The sequence below is a fragment of the Callospermophilus lateralis genome, unplaced genomic scaffold, assembly GCF_048772815.1.
Source record: "Callospermophilus lateralis isolate mCalLat2 unplaced genomic scaffold, mCalLat2.hap1 Scaffold_329, whole genome shotgun sequence".
Taxonomy (NCBI): Eukaryota; Metazoa; Chordata; class Mammalia; order Rodentia; family Sciuridae; genus Callospermophilus; species Callospermophilus lateralis.
The window spans coordinates 448,203-469,014 of NW_027513853.1; the positions used below are offsets into that span (position 1 = coordinate 448,203).

General features: G+C 31.9%; 1 pseudogene; it reads left to right on the plus strand.

The window, feature by feature from the left end:
- Nucleotides 1–14,565: 14,565 nt before the first annotated feature.
- Nucleotides 14,566–20,812, plus strand: part of LOC143388394 (cadherin-9-like) — a 114,994-nt pseudogene continuing 108,747 nt past the window's right edge.

Consider the following 20,812-nt stretch of genomic DNA (forward strand, 5'->3'; position numbering starts at 1 on the left):
TAAGACAAAGACAATTTTTTCAGGGTCTCAAAAGATGGAAATCCACTTCAGGAATAAAGATAATATTTTGTAAAATTATAACTTGCGATAACTTTGGAGGAAGATTCTGGATTCTGTAAACTTGCACTAGGAGAATATTGAAAGGAGAATATTATTAGTTTGCACTTGTAACTATAGCAATATCTTTGAAGTATTATATAATAAAGGGATGTATTCAGAAATGCTTTTGCTAGATTGCTGGCCAGAAGGTAAGGGGATGAAGATGAAGAACACATGGGAAACTATCAGGAAAAGGAAATAGGGCTACTCTTTCTGATACTTTTTCTAAAACACATAAGGATACATTTTGTGCATAACTGGCTATATCATTTAGCATAAGGGCAAATATTGAATGATTCTTCTTCTATGTAGTATTACAAGTAGTCAAACTCATAAAAGCACAAAGGAGAGTAGAAGTTTCCAGGGGGCAAGGGCATTGAACAATAAGTATAAATGCTCTTCAGTGAAGTTACTTTTTTCGTTATGCAAGATGAAGATACTCTGAAGATCTTCTGGACGACATCATGCCTATAGTTAATAAGAATGTACTGTACAATTAACAAAAAAAATGTTGAGATAGATCTCATGTTATGTGTGGGTGTTTTTTTTTAATATCACAATAAAGTACAATGAATACCTTTGTGTTAAAATGGGTTATTTGAAATCTTGTAGCACAGAGCAATTCAAGAGAACAGCGATTGCATCTAATTTTAAACTTCTAAATGTATTACATAAGCAAAATGAAGGGCACTGCTAATGGTTCAATCCCTAGTAAAAAGTTTTCATTGTAGAAAATTTCTCATGTTAAGGTTGTGACTGGGCCAATAAAGCTGAGGAGTGGTAGTAAAAAATAAATAAATAAATATAGAAAACCTAAGACATATGCTTAAAAAGACACTGTCTCTGTGGTGTGTCTCTTGATATTATGAAATTAGAATCAAATGGAGAAGAAGCCCATGGTTTTAGAGAGTTGTCTTGCTGAATAAACCATCAAACAAACAAAAAATGTCTGATCTCATTGAGCTTAAAATGCTCTGAGGTCCATCAACTTTCACAGCTACTGTGTGCATAATGTCTGTGGCCTTCCATAGGTGTGGCCAATAAGGCTACTGATACAATTCCAAAAGGTGAAGAAAGACAGAGAGCCCTAGACAGGGGAGCCCTTCTCAGTTAGCAGAACTGAAGACTGAACTCAGCTCAAAGCTTCATTCTTCACTCCTGGGTTACAAGGGCATGTAACAGGTGTTCAAAATGGCTGTGGCAATGAGAGGAGTTGAGGAGGAGGGAGGTTGATCAGCGGGGACAAAGCTATAGTTAGAGAGGAGTGAGAAGTTCTGGTGTACTGTTGTAGATGAATGGTGTGCATAATGATAGATCATGATAATGTATATTATATTTTCTTTTTAAAATCTAAAGAAAAAATTTTTAAGGTTTTTACCACAAAGTAATGCTGCAGTTTGAGAGGATAAATTATGTTTAAACTGATTTTAACATTGCACAGTAAATACATATGCTGAATATCACATAGTATCTGGTCAATACATTTATTTATATGTTTTTACAATGTCACTTAAATAAATTCAGTGTACAAATTGCTATGAATTACCCTGTGTTTCTCTTCTCCTTTCAGAAGAAAGGTATTTATGGTGCTTACAGTGCCCTTCTGTCACCACTGTTTATTGCTTGTGGGGGAAAGCAGGTACACTGTCATTTGGTTCATAAATCTCTTGGTCATGATCTTTCTCTGAACCTGATGCAAAAATTATTGCCTCTTACATATCCCTGCAACTCGTCCTCCCACTCCAAACACATTGAATCAATATACAAACTATCAAACCCTTCAACTTGCACTTCAGAACAAACCTGAATGTGGCTCAGATGACATTTTAAAATATTTTCTCTAAGATGAAGAGTCAGCCTCATATTTGCTAGCCAGGAATTCAGTGCCAGGATCATCTGTGTTATTTGCCAACTATTTCTATATCTGAGGGCATGATGGAAAGATACTTCACACATCTTGGAAGTTAGACCAAGAAAAATGATCTTATCATTTTTTTTAATTTGATGTGTACCTATTCTGGGTGGAGTTATTATAAAACTTAGTCCAAATTGCAAGACATTTGTTTCCTACCTTAGCAAAGTTGAAAAACATGATACTTATAATTGTATTACACATGATGAGCTTTGGTGATCTTGGTCTTTAGGTTTTTGGATTGACTTCATAAGTAGGATCTGAATGGAACAAAACATCATCTACTACATTTTACAATCTACTATAAATGTGCTTATGCCTTTAAAATGATTAATGTAATAATTTATAATGACCAGCTTCAATTTCATTTGTAGTTCCCTGGGTAACTGTATTTAAATTAACTGTATTTAAAATTCATTCTATTCAAATATTTTATTTAATCATTTTATAAGGTAAAGTTATGATTCCCAGTTTAGATAAAATGGGGAAAAAGCCAGTGAATAAATTCACACAAACCCATGAAGAGTGTAGTAGCAAGCTCCAAATGTTGATTTGTATCTACTTACTACAGGTTTACTCTTTATTCCCCTCTTCATTCTGCATGTCTATGACTATATAAAATTCCATAGTTTTCAAAATGTAAGCTTTTTTCTGTATTATAGAGTTAATATAAGGATTTTTAGGGCTCAAAATTTAAACTAAAAAACCAAAAATTCCACCAACATTTCTACCAATCTTTTAAAGTGACATTTAGCGTATACCTCAGTTATAATTATGAGTATCCACATCTGTATTAGAAGTGTCTAATAAGACTTTCTCACCAGTAGAATTTACATATCCTGCTAAGTGCCTTGTGTATACAGTCCTTCTCTGAAATGATGGCAATGATTAGTTCTTCTACTGGAACTTATTATTTACTACATTAATTAGGAAGCACATATATTTTTTTTATCACAACTATTTTATAAAAATACTTTTGTAGTTCTATGTTAAAATTTTTTTATATATAATAGCATAAGACTTATTTCTTGTTTTGTGCTTTGAATATATTACTCTGTCATCAGACTGACAAAGCACCATTAAAACAACAGGAAAAATCTATATTGAATATTGAATTAATATAGTGCTTATAATTTACATGTCTATTGAGAAAAATATCATAAGTTATTGCATGTTTATTTTACAATGTATCTTTCTATAGTTATTCAGTTCCCCTTGCTCTACTTAATATTGCCACAAAACTTGGCCACCTACCTCTCCACCATTCCAATTTTCCCCTCCCTAAACTATGGATTTCCAAAACTGACTGATAAAAGAAGCACTGTCAAATCCAATACAGTTTTAAATATGAACATTTTTTTAACACTGAGTCTTTTCTTATGTGTGAAGTACTTAGTGTAGGCTGACTCATATAAGATACTCATTAACTTGCATCTGCCAGCCTCTGATGTTCATTTTTGAGCTAAAAGTTGACATGAAACCACAGGCTGAAAATTCATTTATAGTTTTCTCCACTGATTAAAAGTTTGGCATATAAATTCAAGGTTTTCTTTCATTTTCTCAGGAGATTAAATATTATTCAGTAAATGATTCTAATGGCCGTGCTTTATTCAGAGATATGTTATAAACACTCCCTTGTTATATATATGGATTATTTTCCTACAATATAAACTCTTCTAAAAGTCAGCCATTGTGTTCACCTAGAAAAATGCCTTGAAAACAAGTAGGCATTTCAGATATATTTGGTGAAGGAATAACTATTTAAATTTCTGAATGATTTTATATATTTCATAAAATTGGCATGATTTGTTTACCTTTCTGTTCTTAGACATTTACTTCATTTTCATCCTTCCCCTGACATTTTCAACAGAGAGCTTTAAGAAAACTGGTGATGTACTCAAATGAAATACAGGGGAAGGGTTTAGTGGAATATGCAGGCATCCTTGAGGGAAGGAACACTTGGGATGCTGCCAACAAGAATTCTTAATGGCAAAAAACCTTCTTACCCATCTTGGGCATAAAAATCACAGGATTGGTGCTGACATTATCCCAGAAAAGGTACCTTGTTATTTTAGCACAGTGTCATCTGTAAAAAGCTGTGGCTCACATCATAGAAAAGCAATCAAATCATAGATATGCAACATGAAGGAAAAGATACCCCCTATCATCTCCCTAGATATCCTGCCTGCACTTCTGGCTCTGGAAAACCAACTTAGGAGTACTGGGCCAACAAATTCAATTCTTGGAGCTTTATTTCCTGTAACACTGAGGAAAGTAAAGAAGAGCTTGGAGTTAATCTGAAGGGGAAAATCTTCTAACAAATCTAATAATGAAATGTGATATAATAAACAGGCTTCTACATAAATATATCTTTCAAATGACTAATTTCTTAGTAGACTTTCTAAAACTTAAGTTACTTGGTCAAACATTGTAAAGAATTTAAGGATCTTTTTTTGGTGTATATTGTTAAATTACATTAAAAAAAACCCTCAAGTTATTTTTCCTTTCCACTTATAATATTCAAATTATTATTTTAGTTTCCCTCTTTATACAAAGAGCTATGCCTATCCTATAAGAGCTATGCCTTTCCTATTTCATCTAGCTATGCCTGTCCTATTTCATCTTTAATAACTATATTTAATATAGTTATTATTATTATTTATTTGAATGCTATACTTATTTGTTTTTTGTTGAGGCATTTAGATAAAATATTTTGCTGGATATTTTATCTGGAGTATCTTGCTAATATCGAATCTCATAAAATCAAACTTTCATTTTACCATGTGTATTTCTCAACTTCATTGCAAATAAAATTTTATTACTGTTTTTATTGCATACTTCCAACCATTTTGCAATTTCAACAACTGTGGAATATACTGATGGACTACACTAGTATTATTCTACTCACAACAACTATAATTTCCAGGCTTGACTTTTCAAAAACATATTTGAGTGATGATATGTACTTGCATGTCAAATAAATACTTGATTACCTTGATGTAGGTGTTAAATGGAACACATGGCTCTTCACTGTTAAAAATCAAAATTTTGGCCAGGCACAGTGACCTGAAATTCCAGCAACTTTGGAGGCTGAAGCAGGAGGATAGTGAATTGAAAGCCAGCCTTAGCAATTTAGGGAGACCTAAGTAACTTAGTGAGACCCTTTTGCAATTACAACATAAAAGGGGGTGGGAATGTAGCTCAGTGATTAAACACTGATACCAAATTTAAAAATAAATACATAAGTAAATACAAAACTTGACTTTCCATTCCCACATAAAACCATATTAATACATCTAGTGGCTCTTCTTAGTAAATTACAACTTAATTTGCTGTTCAAGACAAAGTCATAAATTTATCACTATTTTCTCCACTTCTGTTTTTTAAATTGAATTAATGATTTATTTTGAACAGATTATTTTATTTTAAATCCATTTTTATCATTTTTCTACCTTTTTCCTTATGCTGTAAAGTCCTATTTTCATATAGCAGCCAGAATTACTAATTCAACATTTCACTTGCATCATGATCCTACTCTTTCACAAACCCTCTTGAAGGTGAAAACAGTGTATGATTTTATGGACTCTGAAGCCTACTGCCAGTTTGACCTCATTGTTATATTTCTCTTGTTCACTTTCCTATAGGTGTTCTTTTGTCCTTTCAATGAGGTCTTCTTCCATAAATATCATTTCACCCACCTCACAGTCAAGCATGTGCCTTGTACTGGGTCTTTGCTCTGCAGAGCTGTTCATATTTAAATCCTAACAGCTTGTTCCCTATCTTTTTTGAGCTTTCTACTTTAGTGTCACCATACTAAACAGGCCTTCTTTGACCACAGTACTAAAAATAACAGTACTGTTATGGTTTATATATGAGGTGTCCTCCAAAAGCTTATGTGTGAGACTATTCTAGAAGGTTTACAGGTGAAAAGACTTGGTTCAGAAAGCCTTACCCTAAACAGTGAATTAATCCCCAGATGGGATTAATGAGGTGGTAGCTTTAGGCTGATAGAGTAGGGCTGGAAGACAGGGGTCATTGAGAGTGTGTCTTTGGAGTATATATTTGGTGAGCTGAGCTTAGTCTCTCTCTGCTTTCTGATATGATGATTTGAGTCCCTTCCCTCGATGGAACTCTTCCACCATGATGTTCTGTATCACCTAAAGCTCCAAGAAATGGAGCTGGCCTTTCATAGATTGAGACCTCTGGAACTGTGAGTTCTCAAATAATCTTTTTCTCATCTAAAATTGTTCTTGTTAGGTCTTTTTGTGACTGCAAGAAAAGCTGACTAAAACAAGTATCTACCCCCATACTTCTCACTATTCAAATTGCTTTGTTTTTCTTGTGTAGACATATTTTTATCATAATTTTAGATTTATCAAAAAATAAAGAAGATAGTTTATGGTACTTCAAAACCCTGCATCCATTTGTGTCTACTTTCAAATTTTACATTCACGTGGTATGCTTTTATAGTTGATGAAAGAATGTTGATATATTAATTATCAAAGTACACAGGTTGTTCAAATTTTCCTAGTTCATAGGTCGCATCCAGGATTCTATCTAGGATACTACATTTAATTTAGGAGTCATGTCACTTAAGGCTCCTCAGGGACAAGATAATTTGTTTTTTCTGCCTTTGATAGCCTGGACGTTTTTAGGAGTACTGTTCATATACTATGTAAGATGCTACTCCATTGAAATTTTTCAGATATTTTTCTCTAATTAGATTGGGATCAGTGCTTGTGGAGGAGGTTCAGATAAGTCAAGTGGCTTCTTCATCTATTCATATCAACGGTCCTTGTACCCTTTATTTAGCTTTGTTGATATTGGCCTTAATGATCCAGTTGACCTGCTGTTTGTCAAGTTTCTCTAAAGTAGAGGTACTTGTTTCTTCCAATTTCTACTGTGTCCTTTTGATAAGGAAGCTATGCCATGCTTAGAAAGTGGGCATTTATGTTCTTCCTCCATGAAAGCAGAACATCTACAGAAATCACTGGAATCCATCTTTAGAGAGCTTCTTCTCTTCTTTTGAGTCTTTAATTATTTCTTACAGACTTAATTACTCATTTATATCAAAATGAATTTATAAATAAATTATGAGTATTTATTTTACCTATTAGGTTATGATACTTTTTTTTATTCTATTACTCAGATAATTTTAGTTTCATCCATAAGGATCCACTCATTATTTTCTTTTAACATACCCCCATTAATATATATTTTTATTTTGTATGAGAAAGAAAAGCTAGGGAGGGTGAGAGGGAGGGAGAGAAAATGTGTAATTTCTGGTATATTCCTTGATCTAGTACTAGAATCAGCCATTTCTCTTTGAATCCTAGTTTCTTTTATTGGAAAATATTAGAAACGAAGGTCTGAGCTATAGATGATATATTGGTACTGTGTGTTGTTCTTTCTAGGCCATCACAGCTGACAGAGCAAAGAATATGCACGTTTTTATAAACCTCACACATACACACTCATCTCTAAATATCACACTATGTAGCCATCTATATTATGATTATGAGTTTACATTGATAACTCCTACTTTTATACAAAGAGATTATTCTGGCTTCTTTTTCTTATCTGTGAATTTCTAGAAGATTAAAACAAGATTAAGAAGCCTGACTCTAAGATCTAAGATCTATATACTTAATTGATCAGGTCCAGCAAGAAAATTGTCAGCCCACGTTGTGTGGAAAACAACTCTACTAACTACACCTCAGTGCATAGGTATGATTCATTTTCTACTTACTCTGAAATGCCCCTAATTTCCAAACATACCGGCATGAGAATTTTGCCCTCTCACTGCCTTCAATGGGTCTGTTTCACCCATTTGTAATGAAACTAAATGCTCACGTCACAGTCTGCATTTTATCCGGGGCTGTTCTTCAAGTCTTTATCTCCAAAACACCTTTTTCTTTTTCTTTTTTTTTTAAATCTTTTAACTTGTTTACATTATTTTTCTCTTCACAAACTTTTATGTAAAGTTTTATGAGTTTTGATAAATGCACAATTTGGATCTCACCACTATACAGAAAAGTTTCATCACCCAACACTTTTCCTGTGTTTCACTTACTAAGCCCTCCTATCCTGCTCCACAACCTTTGGAAACTGTGGTGATTTTAGGGTTTCCTAGTTTGGACTCTTTCAGAAAGGCACAGAATTAGAATAATTAAGTGTGTAGCCTTGTCAGACTAGAGACTATCACTTAGTATTTTGCATTTAAGTTTTCTCACTTTTGTGTGTGTGTTTGACTCAAAAGCTCATTTCTATCATTAAATAACATTCTATTTTAGTAAATGTCACAATGTTTATACTTCTTCACCTAGTAAGCCACCTAGCAAGCCACCTAACAAGTCACCTAGCCACCTCTTTCTTTTTGGTTTTCAGAGATTATGAGTAAAGGTTAGATAAACATTAATATACAGGTTTCTGGGTGTGAGTTCTTTTTCCATCATTGTGTACATACCTAGAACTGTGTTTTTTTGTGTTACATGGTAAAACAAAGTTTAGTTTTGTAAAAACAAAACAAAACAAAACAAAACAACAACAACAACAACAACAAAAAGAGCTTCAAATAGTTTTCTAAATTGCCTGGTCCATTTTGCATTCTCTCCAGCAATAAAGGATAATTCCTACATCCTTGCCAGCATTTGACATTTTGTATTTTAGACACTCCTATATGTATATTATAGCACTTTTAATACAATTATCTAACTGCCAATGATTTTGAGAATGTTTGCATGCTTATTTTCCAATTGTATTTCCATTTTTCTGATGTATCTTTTCAGATAATTTTTAGACCTTTGGTTCACATTTTAATTCTTTTGGGTCTTTCTGTTGAATTTCAGGGATTTTTTTAAATATATTTACATAATTGACCTGTATCATGTATATTTTATTTAAAACTGTGCCTATAATTTTATTCTCTTAAAATAGAAGATTTTTTTAAATTTAATGAAGTCCATCTTATCAATTGTAGTGTTCACCAAAGTATATTATTGATGCTATATCTAAAACTCTACCAAACACAAGGTCACTGAGGTATTGATTGTCCTGTATTTTATTTTAGAAATTTTGTACTTCATAATATTAAATTTGTTATCTGGGATCTATTTTGACTTAACTGATGTGAAAGGCTTAAGGGTTTTATGGAGATTAACTTTTAAAGAATTTTTTTTCTTTTTATTTTCTGGATAAGCTTTTAATTGTCTATTTCTTGCCCATGGTTGCCTGATTGTTCTCACACCTTCTGTTGAGAAGACTATCCTTTCCTCATTGAATTACCTTTGCCCAGTTGGATGTGGATTACACTTGGCTTTATTTAGCCTGATTTCTTAATGCATGTTATATTTTTGGGGTCACCAACTTGAAAAAATATTTCTTCTAGTTTCCATTGTTTAAGAACATATTTACAAAAAATATCAGATTTACTTGAGATGATACCAAATTCTACTTTCCCCAAAGCTAATTCTGTTTTGTTAACCAAATTTCTTAAGCAGGCCATGAATCTATACTTGTTGCTGTCCTAACAGTTGTCTTTCCATCTCTGACACTAGCTAAAGCCATTAACACAGTATACATCCAAATTAAAATGTATATGATATAATACCCCTTTCAGCTTTCTTCTTTTTCACCTGGATTGTTACAGTCTTGTGTTGCATTAGTTTAACTGATGTAATAGAAACTTTGTGATCTTCAAAAAGCACATTTTTGTGGTAGGAACAATGGTAAATTTTGATTCCTTGATACTTATTCAGGCAGTGGGGTTAGTATTAAAGAAAAATTGTTGGCCTATGTCCTTTGAATTGAAAGTGGATGTGTGTTTCCATGTGCTATAGAAAGTCATAGATCATTAATTTTTTAATCTAGTTCCACTATCATGGATAATGATTTTTTTTTCCTCAGAATTTGGCAATGGTTGTTGGTACATTTTTTAGAGTCTATCCTTCCATTTATCTCTTTATATTCTATGACATATATGCCATTATTGTTATTTTGATAAGTTATTACTAAAACCTTATTTCCCAACTGTTCTTATCATACTAGTTTATGCTGTCAATTTTCTAGGGAAGGTTAAAAAACTAAATTTTTAAATCAAGAAGTTCATTGTTGTACCAAATAAAGACTGTTCACATGATGCTGGAAGCTTATGTTTCTGCAATATAATATTGTTTTCCTTGAACTAACTTTGTGCTCTTTATTTAGATAAAAATGAGATAATAAATTATAGAACAATAGTGTTAGGCATAACATTCTTGAAAAAAAACTATAACTGATTGTAGGAAACTTAAATATGTATATATTAAATTAACATAAACTAATAGTGAAATATATATATATATATATATAAGTATATATATATTTACACAAACATATATATATTTACATAATAAATATCAGAATTATCAATTACCATAAAAAAGATTTTTCTAAAAACATATTTCCTATAAAAAGATTATTGATTTTAAAAGATCCATAATTTCGGTGTCACACATATTGGCTGAATATGTTCTTTATATATTTATCATTTATTTAAGTTGTGAGATGTTTTTCTACAAATGATCCAAGAGATAAAGAAAAGAGAGTTGGGAAGATTACAGGAATCAAATAATCTGAAAATATATGCAAAACTTTTCCAAGACACAAAATTACAGGTAAATAAATGGTTTTGCTTCAACTCTGCAAAACTGAGATATGTCATATTAAAATATAAAAAAAACCTCAGGGATGTAATATGTCTTATGATTCTTTATCAAAACTTTTCTTGAAGAAAAGTAGTGACTTTAATATATGTGAAAATTCATTGTTGATTACAAACAGCAAAAATGATAAGACAGCAAAATTAATCACACACACTTGCTTTATGTGTACCTTTCATCTTAGAAAATTTGCCTAAAAATAGGAATAAAATACCTTATCTGAATAAAAAGCATACAAATGTGCATTTACAAGGAAAAGAATATGAAAGAATGCAATTTAATTTTAGATGTGCTGTTTATATGCTAAACAATCTACTTAATTACAAAAATGAATATTTTTTTCTTGATTTATAAAAAAACAAAAAAACATTTCTTTTAAATGCAATTTAATAAAATTAAGGGAACAAGGGAATAATAAAAAAACAATTTTCAGTTTTTAAAATTAACAAGATTGCAGTGAATTCCCTGATTATAAAATCAAAGTTAATCCAAATTTAAAATATTGTACTTCATCATGCATCTGATAGTATTTATTTATCAACAGAAACATGATTAAAATGCAAAGTATTTAAGGCTGATAGAGAAAATTAAGCATAGAAATTTTGGTAGTCAGCTTGTTGCTATTGAGTGAATAAAGACTATGAGGAATTTTTAATAAACCTCATGGGATAAGAGCTTGCTAACTTTAAAATCAAAAGCAGCAGGAAACCTTTTAAAATGTGCACTTTTATCTAAGAGCCAAGGAATGTACAGGTATTAAATTAGCCACAAGAGAGCTGTACTAATGTTCCCTAAATGTGAAACAAATATGTGAAGAGTTATGAGAAAAATAAAGGTATTTAATGAAGAGGATGTAAAGTTCATATAAACCCTCTATAATTTATACCAATCACGAGTGAAGTTCATACTTAATCACATTTGATCCAAATTCTTGTGAATATTAATCATATCACTGAAGATTTTTTTTCATTTTTATAGGAAGCAAAAACATGCCCCATTCTTTCAGAAAAGATATTTTCTCCTAGGTAAATTCTTCCCATTTATTTATTACCTTGTTCATGCAACAGAATACAAAGTCAATCTCAAATGGAATACTGGACTCAAAATGGGGGTATCTATATTAGCATTAATCTATTAACTAATTAATTTAAAACATATCTGTCAACTCTTTTATGCAAGACACAGATGTATACAAAATATCTCATATCACATAAGTTACATTGCAGCTAAGAGAAATAAGCATATATACACTAAATAAAAATGATATTAAAAGTTGTCACAAACAATGTGAAGAACATACAGGGTAGAAGAAAAGTAAAAGAAACTATAATGTGGTAAACTATCTTTTGAAAGATTTTTTTAGAGACTTTTCAAAAAAAGGAGAACATTATGAAGGAACAGGGAAATGAGAAGGAGATACTTAGATGAGTGTCTAAAGACAAGTGCTGTTTTTGCTGAGGCTGGCTTTGAACTTTCAGTCCTTCTCACTCAGCCTCCAGAACCACTGGAATTACAGTTGTTGGCATCCATACCTGGCATAAAGGCAAGTTTTAATGCACATAAAGGAAACTTCAGGTTAGTGCATATAGAGTAATATCACTGTGTCATAGTTGATTCTGGCTGCTATTATAACTTGTCATAGAATGAATAGTTTAAATAGCAAACATTTATTTGTGACAGCTTCAGAGAATGAGGAGTCAAGGTCGAGGTGCCAGCAGATCTGGGGTATTATGAGGACTCTCTTGGTTTGCATTTTGCAGTTTTCTTATAGTGCCCTTACCCAGCTGACAGTCACAAAAGAATTTGGGCTCTTTGATGTCTTTGTAGAGGCACTAAACTCATTATGAGGGTTGCATCTTTAAGGCCTGATATAAATCTAATCACTTCCTGAAATTCCTACCTTCTAATAATATTATCTGGGGTGATAGGATTTCAACATATGAATTTTGATGTGATGCAAACATTCAGTTTATATTTCCACTACAGCCCCTCCTCCATGACTTCCACATGTATAGTATGTACATTTTATCCCCAAAGTCCCAAGTATCTTAAGACATTTCATTAGTAACTCTGTAGTCAAGTCACAAAACTCATCAATTATCATATAAATCAGAAATGAATGAGATTACAGTATGATATATTCAAAAGTAAAATTTCTGTAACTGTGAACATAAAAAATCAAGCAAGTTATATTCTTTCTCACTACAGTGATGGAGAAAGCACAAGATAGACCATCTCAGTCCAAAAGGAAGAAATAGGGAAGCAGGAATTGATAGAAAGCAGAACAACCAAGAAAAAGAAGCCAAAGACAGGTGTCAGATTTCCAGATTCAGCATGATTTTGCAGGGGATTCTTGCAAATAAATAATGTGTGGGTATTCCCACTTTTGCATCTAATAAGTACTGGCTAAGGAAATCCATGGGAGATGCTTACAAAGTTGTAGAATTTCAGTCTCCTTTTGCATGAGGGTAAAGTGACTCCAGTCACCAGAGGACATGGTTCAAAGACAGTTGCAGGTAAAGGCGATGAGAAACTAAAGAATTCCAAAATTGTAGTATGTGTGTGGCCATATTAAAGGATCAAAGGGATTTATAGTAGAGAATCAGCTTTCACATCAAAACACTTCTTTGTATGCTGTGCTCATTTCTTTCTGAACTAGAATAACAGACTCCAATTGATCTCTCCCTTAACCAAATCCCTTTCCTACTTTTTAAGCTATTTCCTATTTAACCACCAAATTGATCTTTTCTAAATATATTATGTAAAACTCTTTCAACAGCTTTTCATTTCACTGGAAATGAATGTGAATTTCTTACTCTAGCTTGGCAAGGTCTATGGGAACTTGACCCCTGCCTGAATGTCTGGATCCAGTTAATACAGATAGACTTTTTGTTCAAAGGCCTACAGTCTGCATGAAGGGTGCATCTAAGTTAAAATATACCACAGATCATTTGGAGTGATATTCAATGTCTCCTGCAAATGTGGTTATCAAGGTCAATGGACAAAATCATTTCTTCCTATGGGAAGAAATCAGGGTAACCAGTGTAATCAACTAAGGAATTTGTTGTGTTTTATATAAGTGAAGCATCAGCTTCCTTGAAATTCTCTTGCTGCTAATTTTTCATTTCACCATGGCCAAACTACCCACTACTGGGTATGTTCTGCAGTAGTGGTGATTAGATATTTTTTCCCCCCACAAGATATTTTCTAAGTACTAGTTGTTAATTTGGATATTTATTAAAGAATTTTAACTTGATTGTGGGTAAATTTGCCAGTTACCCCATAGCTCTCAAGATTATTACTAGCTATAATAGCCCTGATGAATGACAGTTATTATCCACTGATATTTCAGATTCAGAAAATGATGAGGTTTAGGATTTCTTTTACTGGGGAGTGTTTTTACAATCATGTATATGTTTTCTTATAAATCATACCTTTTTAAAAGTAATAGATTTGGAAATTAAGTGACATAGGTATGATGGACAGAGCTGATAGTTTTGCACTGTAGCAAACATCTATAACAATACTTGCCAGTCTCCATTCTCTTTTCTGCTGTGCTAGGCCCATATCTCTGAATTCATTTAGATTGTATTTAGTTTACTTTAGTTATCCATATGTATATATCAGAAGATATCCATATCTCCCTAATTATCTATGTATTATATGAGTTTTTAATGGTGGCTCACTGCTTTATAATAGAAAAATTATATATAAACTTAAATAGCAATCAGAATAGATTTTTAGTCTACAGGTTGTGTGAAAGTGTAACACAGCTTAGTAAAACCATTTTCTCCCATCCTCTTCAGGAGATACAGACAATACATTGAATTTGACATCCTTCTGAAGTAGCAGATAATGAGGAGTTACCATTATCTACCATTATTCATCTGGACCTACATCTTGCACACAGTTGACACCATCCCATTACAAGAAAACAGTAGCAGTTACTTACCCAGCCAGAGGATAGTGAGCTTGACAAAAGATGATGGTAAAATGCTTCATCGCACCAAGTGTGGCTGGATGTCAAATCAGTTCTTCTTGTTGGAAGAGTACACAGGTACAGACACACAATATGTAGGCAAGGTAAGGACTTTGATATGAGAATTCCAAAACTTGAAAGTGATAGCTGTTTATTTATTTTCCACACAACTAATAATTATTCAGAAAAAAATTTCTTAAATATGATGTTTGAAAAGCATGCTCTTGCAGATTATTTCAGAAAGGTAGTATGTGGAATGTGATGTATTCACACGCCTATTTTATATCACTATCTGAAAAAAGAATCAAAATAATATAGCTCATGTGTGGCCTTGGTTCAGTGTTAATCATGACATATGAATTGATTCTATTCATTTTAAAGAACACTTTCCTTGAAATGTTATTTAAAATTATGATAACTGTCTGCTATATAAGAAAAACAAATCACAATTTTAGTATATCATAACATTATTAAAATATAGTGGTATCTATAGAGGACTAGTTCATCGTAAGAATAGCATGTTCTGTGTGAGAAATAAATTATTTCTAGATGCTTTCATATCTTAATATCAGACTAAACTACTTCCTGACTATAATCCAGACTAAAAGTTTAAAGGCAGAATGAAGAAGAAAAGACAAAAGAAGGCAAAAGAAGACACTATCTTTAGGGAAGTATACCTTTATGTTAATAGCAGCAACATGAATGGTTTCTCATCAGCAACCAATAACAAATGGTAATTGAAAATGTATAACTCACTTCCTCATGTCTTCCTTTTGTGTTTAAAAAGATCTTTCTCTTTCTTTCAGGTATTACCTATTTTTTCAATTCATTTTTATTTATTTTTTCTTTAGTGGCACAACCTATCTTTCATATCTTATCAATTATATTAATTCTATTCTATACTCAGGATAATTCATTATTTCACCTGATTATATTTGATTTATTCCCAGTGCTGAGGCTTTACCCAATTCTGAGAATAAGCATGTAAGTAAGCATAAATACTAACATTATACACAGACCATATATTTATTTTTCTTGATTCTTGAACAAAAATCCTAGATGGAATTCTAATAATTGGACTATAGACTCACTGATACCAGGTGAATACATTAGAATAATCCCAAAATAAAAAAAAAATAAAAGAGTACCTGATAGCACAAAGTTATAGCTTTATATATTAAACCAGAGATGCATTTATTCTGTGAAATTGCTTAAATGATGGTCTACTTCTTTATTTGTGTGAACAATATGCTTTTCAAATGCAGCCTCCCTTTCCAGAAGCCCATTTTTCCACTTCTTTTGATATATCTCCTCTGGTCCCATAGGTAATCTCACTTGACCCTTCAGTTCACTGGCTGCTTTTTTCTCTGTTATTTCTCCTCAGGTTAGTCATATGGCATCCTCCAGCATCCCTCATTTAACATCACTCTTCACACCATAGTTATTAACTAACGTGAAGATGTTTCCAGTTCAACAAGCAGACATTTGTGTCTAAGGACTTGAAATTGCCTTAAGATTCTTTTTCTAAGGCAGTGTATAAAGGACACATTCAGATCACAGGGCCTTACTACAGAAATAGTTTCATCCTTGGAGACTCACAGATACAGAAAAATAGCCACTGATAAAAAGAAATACTCATAATCTCAAGACTGTTAAGGCACTACTACAAGCATTTGATTTTAGTTGAAAACAAAAATGCTTCCTTCTGAACAATGAGTTGATTAATTTGTATGTTGACCACATTGCTACATGAACAACTTAAAATACACAATATTTTTTAAATCTTTAGGTACTACTTTCCTTATTTTTAATAAATTGTATAATCTCTTACAAATGATTACTAAAAGTAGGTGACAAATCTGTTTTGTTACTTTTCATAACATGTTTTATCATTTGTTTTAGCCAAGTGACATTTTTTAAACCCATGAACAAATTTAAGATGTGTAATTTGTTTGTCTTTTTAACCTCAACAAACAGAAAATAAGCCAAAAATTGAAAACTCATTATGATTATGAGAATTTTCATTTAATGAGAATAATTAAGCCAAACATATATGTTCACTTTTTATTTTTTCCATGTAAAATCTACATATATGAAAAAAGTCTTCAACAAAATAAGACACCCAATTCTTTCTCAGTTTTGGTGTAGAAACAGGTACATCTGCCCTTACTACATATGTAGTTCACTGTAGAAGTGGGATACTAACCACTTCGGAGCCTTTGTTATTAGGAGCTTATTCACCCTAGCCTACCCTGTTCTCATTACTTTTAGCTTCATTAGTTATATGCCTATACAGAAGCTAACAGAGCCCTTGACCCAGAACGTAGAGAAACACAAGAATTCTAGTAAAAACTGAACCTCTCGAACATCACAAAGACAGTGTCTGTGACCATATTGCTGCTGGTTGTCCTGGTAAACTAAGCATTTATCCTTCAGAATTTACTGCACTGGCGGCATTATGCCTTGTGAAGTTACACCTGCCAAATTCACCACGCACCAGGACTGGAAAAAGACAGGAAGTTTCTAATGAAAAAAATTATATTTCTTATATTATATTTTGTATAATTTTATAGTTTGGTTTCTGTTTTTGTACATACTAGGTAACACAGAAAATTAAAAACAAAACATTTATTCACAGGTGATATAAAATTATGTAAAGTTGGAATAACAAATAGTCTGAATAGAAACTAAGGTTTCATCATAAATATAAAAGAAGCAATTAAAGAATAAACAAAATGACAACAGCAAACTTAACCTTTACATATATGAACACCCACAAATATGCAACTTACAAGATTTTATCCTGATTGTGGCATTTTAAATGGTATAGAATTTATGTCATTTAGTTTTCTAACCCTCATATTTTTGTTATATTAAATCAATTGCCATTAAAATTTCTTTTATTCTAAGATTCTGCTATTTTCTAGGCTTTTGTAAGAATCTGCTGATGTGGGCAGGAGGATTCAGTAATAATGTTCATGTAAACAAATTTAAGAAGGTGGGATTAAAAGCAGAGGAAAAATGCCTAATCTAATGTATCATAGATTTACTAATAATCTTTTATGTAACAAGAGAATCCTTTATTTCTTACTCAAAACAATTTCAAAGTCACAACTGCCATCTAGTTCCTCTTCTATTTGAACAAAGACATTTCATTGAAATTTTTATGCAGAATAATAATATTGAACAAGACAGAAATGAATAAAATTTAGCAAGAAGTTTGGCAAGTGATTTTACTCTTTTGTTGAAGAATCTTTACATGTACTTTTTGTGTGTATGTGTGTGTGCACATGCATACATGTGTGCATGCATTCTTGCGTTAAAATGTAGGGCCTAGCATAAGCTAAGTAAGTGCTCTACATCTGACCTACATACCCAGTCTGCATGAGATTATTTGTTACATTAGAAAAAGATCCTAAAGAACTTTTCCTTATTATGGATCAACAATCAAGTTATATGTCCAGTATTAAGAATTGGGCAGAATTTCACTCTGATTTAAATATATGCTTGCTAAATCGCATTTATTGTATGAAGAGATGCTAGCTTTCCAGACATAACTGATATAGCGCTAAATCTTGAAAGAAAATGCTAATATTCATTAAATTTTTATATCAATTTAATTGACTGTTACATTTTAATTTGAACATATGTATTTAGAACTAGTTTTGTTCAGGACAGAGAGTGTGGTGGTCAATGACCTGCATACAGTATCCACCATAAGAATATAATAGATGTCTGTTACAGAGTGAGTTCTGAAGTCCTCATAGATTTACTTCAGAAACCTCCATTATTCCATAACTGAAATAATTATGACTATAGTCAGAAAATATAAAAGGGGTGTTTTTCATTGATCAAGTGCTGTATATTTGGTTATAATAGATTTTGTTGTCACTGAAAACAATGTGAAACACAGGTAACAGATATGAAATGGGAGAAAGGGTACAGTCTTGTTTGTATTTGATTGGGTATCAAAATTCACATGATTCTTTCATGCTCTCTCATGATGATACATGCAGTAAATACTAATATATCCCTAAAGCATATATAATGTATTGGAATGACTGGGAATTTTGTCTTAGGCTTTTAAGATATGGCACTTTGATGTGTATAAGTATCAGGCAGAGGAGAAATCAAAGACTGAAATAAAGCCTCAAATTTACTAAGGGAAAACTGATGATTTTAATGGTATATTATATTACTTTTTAGAATCTAAATAAAATATTTTTATGAAGGTTTTAGAATGTGATTATTTATGGTGCAGTACATGTAGCAGCAACTTTTTATTTGTGAATGCATCATATTTCAAAATTTTCTTTATATGTTAATTGGTTAAAACTCAAAACACATGACGAAAATACTAAACATTATAACCCTTTATATCCAGACTCCCAAGATAGTCTATAAAGGCTGGGTCCTGTGGTGCAGCCTGTAATCCTAGCAGCTCCAGACGTTTAGGCAGGAGGATTATGAGTTCAATGTCAGCCTCAGCAAAAGCAAGGTGCTAAGCAACTCAGTGAGACCTTCTTCCTAAATAAATACATAATAGGCCTTGGGATGTGGCTCAGTGGTCATGTGCCCCTGAGTTCAATTCCCAATTCCTCAGAACCAAAAAAAAAAAAAAAAAAGGATAGTCTACAAAGATTTGTTTCACACTGAGTTCTATTTAAAAAAATCTGCGTGTAAAAGGCGAAAGATTTATACGATCTGAAGAGAAACTGTAATCAGAGATATGATAAATTATAGTACAATGGTGTAGGAATTGTAATGCAAAAATAAAAAAGACCAGCATAAGTAAATAATTTACCATTACTTCTGACATATTAATTGAATAAATAATATGCATTCATTTTTTTAAAAATCCACAATTAAAGTTGAACCAGTCTTCTAATATTTACTACCATTACTCTTATTTCAGTACTGCATTACCATTTTACCAGACCAACCACTGCATTTCAGCACACTAAACTAATATTTTAATTTTAAATTCTCAAAAACATATTACCCATTTTTTCTTTCTTTCTTTTTTTAATGACATAATAAGTGTCCTAATTTATGGCGTATAGTGTAATGTTTTGCCATTTATTTATGTTGTATTATGGGTAAAAATCATTGTGATTTGCATATTTTCCTCTCAGATATTATTTCTTCACAGTGAAGCACTAAAACACCTCTTGTCTAACTACTTTAAATACACAGTTTATTATTCTAAAACAGTTTTTTAATAATACCTATCTCTTGTAATTTTATAGAAAATCAATCTAAAGTTACTTAAAAAGAATTAAGTGTTCAATGGTCTCACATGTTCCCACCTATGTTCTATGTATCCCTAATCCTTGGTTCTATTTAGCATGAAATATTTCTTCTTCCATGCACCTATCTATTTCTTCATCATGTCCACAGATCATATTTATTGTATGAAAAGATGCTAGCTTTCCAGACATAACTGATATAGCACCAAATCTTGAATAACTGATCCCTTTTCCAGAATCTCTTCCTTGGGGTATCACTAAAGAAAACCCATCCTCATTCTTCCTAGCTAGTATTTTCCCACAGAATGGTAAGATTATAAAAATCATAGTCATGGAATATTCCCATTACTGTGTTCTATCTTTCATTATTTTCTTCTAGAATTTGTGTACTTGAATCTGCTTTAGATCCAAATGTTTTTTTTTCCTTTCCTCAAATGTTTAACATCATTTGTTTTCTCAAAAATAATATTTAGTTGGTATTTCAAAACTTTTTTGGGGCGGTGGGTATTTATTAGACAGTATTCTGAGAGATTATACTATGGAAAACAAAACAAAAAAATTAGATAACATTAACCATAAATACATTCACTTTCCCCATTATATGCAACAGCAAATTCAGACATTCTCAGCAAATGATGTTTGTTTTTGCTGTTCTTGTAATTTTCCCTCCGTATTCTCATTACTTTCTAGGTCCCTAAATGCATTCACACCCTGTCATTTTCCCATATTGTCTCAAATATCACATACTTTAAAATGATTTCTACTAAAAATAATCACTATTCCTAATAGAAATTATTTTAAAGCAGTATGTAGAATTTAAAAATAAGACAAAGCCAATTTGGTCTGAATTAGGATTTGCAGTACTCCTACATAC